General features: G+C 43.4%; 1 long non-coding RNA gene across 2 annotated transcripts; it reads left to right on the top strand.

The window, feature by feature from the left end:
- Positions 1 to 243: 243 nt before the first annotated feature.
- LOC311437224 lies at positions 244 to 2,259 on the top strand. 2 transcript variants are annotated; one of them, XR_014693372.1, is made up of 3 exons: positions 244 to 416; positions 728 to 824; positions 1,822 to 2,259. It is a non-coding gene; the product is annotated as an uncharacterized lncRNA (long non-coding RNA). The 2 variants fall into 2 exon arrangements; XR_014693373.1 differs by lacking the exon at positions 1,822 to 2,259 and adding an exon at positions 914 to 973.
- The last annotated feature ends 541 nt before the right edge of the window (positions 2,260 to 2,800 follow it).

The following is a 2,800-nucleotide window of genomic DNA, read 5'->3' as shown; positions in this document are numbered from 1 at the left end:
TGGGATGATTCAGAATCGCTTAATGCCCCAAAGTAGATGATGATTAAAACCGTACACACAAAACTAGAAATAGAATTGGATACAAATGCTGAAGAGGAAAGATGAGAGAGCTTCAGTGGAAAATTTGGGGCGGGAGGGGTGTAATAATTGTAAGTGCTAGATCTGTGCAATTACACTGTAAGAATTTGAAGATTCCTCTGCCTTGCTTTGCAAGTGACCAAGCCTTCCTTCTTTCAGCCCTTCTGTCTGTGCTAGGCCTTTTGCAGGGCTTTGCTGCTTGCTGCGTGGAGGCTGGGCTGACAGCAGAGCACTCAGGAGCACCACACGGCCACTACGTGATGGGTTTCAGGAAGGATTCAGCGATCGTGTGTGTACAGAGGGAGCAGGTGCTCTACCAGTCAGCTGCTGGGAGTGAGGTATGTAGTAGCTACCTGGTGAGCTGCCTCACGGTGAGGGAACTGGAAGGGTTTTTGTGGGGAGGGTTAGCTCATGATGATCAATGAGGGTTAGATCATGATCAATCAATGATGCTTCTTGCCCTAAGAAAGCGTAGTGAGCAAATATATGTCCTGGGTGTTCTGTCTCATGGCTCTTAACAGAGTTTCAGTGCTAAGGCACCAAGTTGTAGAGCTTAGGTTGATCTTTGTGATATCTTCTGCTGCAGTAATGCATGCTGGATGCAGACCACCGCTAATGCTCTGCCTGTCCCTTCCTGCATGTCACTTAGTCACTTGGCAACGAGGGGGCTGCTGCTTGCCGCTGGAATTAAGTCTCACAGTAATGAAGACCTACCAGAAAACTGCTGTCTCTCCTAAGCACAACAGGTATTAGCATTACCTTCCCCTCCTCTGGAGGGGGTAAAACAAGAAGCTGCATATGGCAAACATCAGTCCTATCGTGTATTTCACTACAGGAAGGCAGTTGTGCTGAAGTGACTGAGGGTAGGATGAGAAACCGAAAAGAACAGGCACCGATTCACTAATCTTATTTGCAGTCTCCCTAAACCAAGGCTAATAATTTACTTGTAAGTAGTCTTTTTACAGGGCTGTAGTGGACACTTGGGACTTCACCATTGGGTTCAAAGGACGAGTGATCAAGTTCACATTGACACAAGTAGGACAGGGCTGGATTTCTCTACCCTGTGCTCCTCTGACAAATGTTGTCTGCTAAAGTACATGGGTGTGTATTTGCAAAATTGTTTGCAGGCTTAGAAAAAAGTTGCTATACAAAGGCAAAGAGTATTATTTCCCAATTTAGAGCCAGCCTTTAGTTTGTGGCAAAATATGAGATGGGGAATCTCTAGAGAAGTCTGCTCCCATAGAAATTTTGACAGCCCAAGATGCTGACAGATGGTCTCAAGGAAGACACAGTACAACAGTGGGCTGGGCATTCCCACCAGTGCAATCTTAAATTCCTCTGACCCTTCTCAGGCTGTGATTTCTTCCAGGTCTGAACACAGCCCAATTGTTGCTTGTCCATGGAACGATGAAGGGCAAAGTGCTTTACTTTTGGTGAACAATTCTGGATTAGATGACGAGTCAATGGCTTTCATAAATAATCCTGGTACAGTAAAAGGATTTCTATATTTTGCAATATAGCAAAGCAGCACGCATGGCAACTAGTTGGGACATTTGTCCACATCACTGTATCATGGTAGTTTGGCAGCTTCCCTGTGAGTTTTCCCAGGACCAGAATAGCAGGAACATGGCAAGTTGGTAGTACCGTACAGTACAGGGGTGGAACTTGGAGGAAAATTTATGCTGTGTCTGTTGGGATCATGTCTGCCTCTAGCAAGTAATGTTGTTTTCTGTCTTGTATCAGTGCTCTTCTGGAGACTGATCTACAGCAAAATAAAGCAAAAATGGCTTAACAGAGAGAGAAAAATGGAGTTGGAATGCTGCTTTTGATGAGAGACCGGACTGTGCAAACCCACGAGGTGATAGAAGAGCTAATGTGAGTTTTGTGTACCCTTCGCACACAGCAAGCAGGAAAGAGTATTAATTTCTCCTGCCATATACACCTGAAGACAAGCGTTGGCAGAAAGCAGATGGGCAGGAGGGCCTAGATGACTATTCCCCACGCCAGGCTTCCGTGAGTTCTGGAAAAGGGAGGCTGCAATGACTTTTGACAGGCAGCAAGAAGGTCGTGAGTTTCTCTTCTAAGTTTCGCAGCAGTTGGTATTTTTTCTAAATCTTGCTCTTCTTGAAAAATACTTGGTAAGTTCAGTTTCATTTCTATTTGAGTAACGTTTTTAGAAAAGAGAACAAAGAAGTAAACTTCAAAAACACAAAGCCTGGAATTTGAACTAACCCATTATTTATGATTTTGAGATGGTTTGGGTGTCTGGCTTAAATTGTTAGCAACCACAATTGGGGTGGTTTTAGTGCCTTTATCGTGGTAGCTTTCACAAGCCTGGCACCACGTACATTAACTACTTAAAGTTGTGATTCTGCAACTTCTTGTCCCCAGCAGATTACACTGAGAATTCTTATGCAGTGATTACTCATGTGATTAAGAGTCATTCATGTAAATACATTTTTTACAGGGCTAAATGACTCCCTAAATTTTATAAGCTATTTGGTGTGTATATAGGGATTTCTGAATTAAAGTTTTTACTCTAGGCTTTGTTCAGTATTATCACTGACTGAGCCTTCCCACAATATGTCTTCTGTACATTTTCTGGTCCTTTCTCTTCTCCTGACTCTTCCTCCTTTGAGAAGTCATGATCCTGGATCAGGTGGTTTTAAACCTGAGTTTTAAACTCCAGGAAAAAACGTATTATTAGAAGTGAATATACCTC

This window comes from Aythya ferina, assembly GCF_964211825.1.
Source record: "Aythya ferina genome assembly, chromosome: 5".
Taxonomy (NCBI): domain Eukaryota; kingdom Metazoa; phylum Chordata; class Aves; order Anseriformes; family Anatidae; genus Aythya; species Aythya ferina.
The sequence above is the reverse complement of the archived record's forward strand: the minus strand, read 5'-3'. Positions and strand labels throughout refer to the sequence as shown.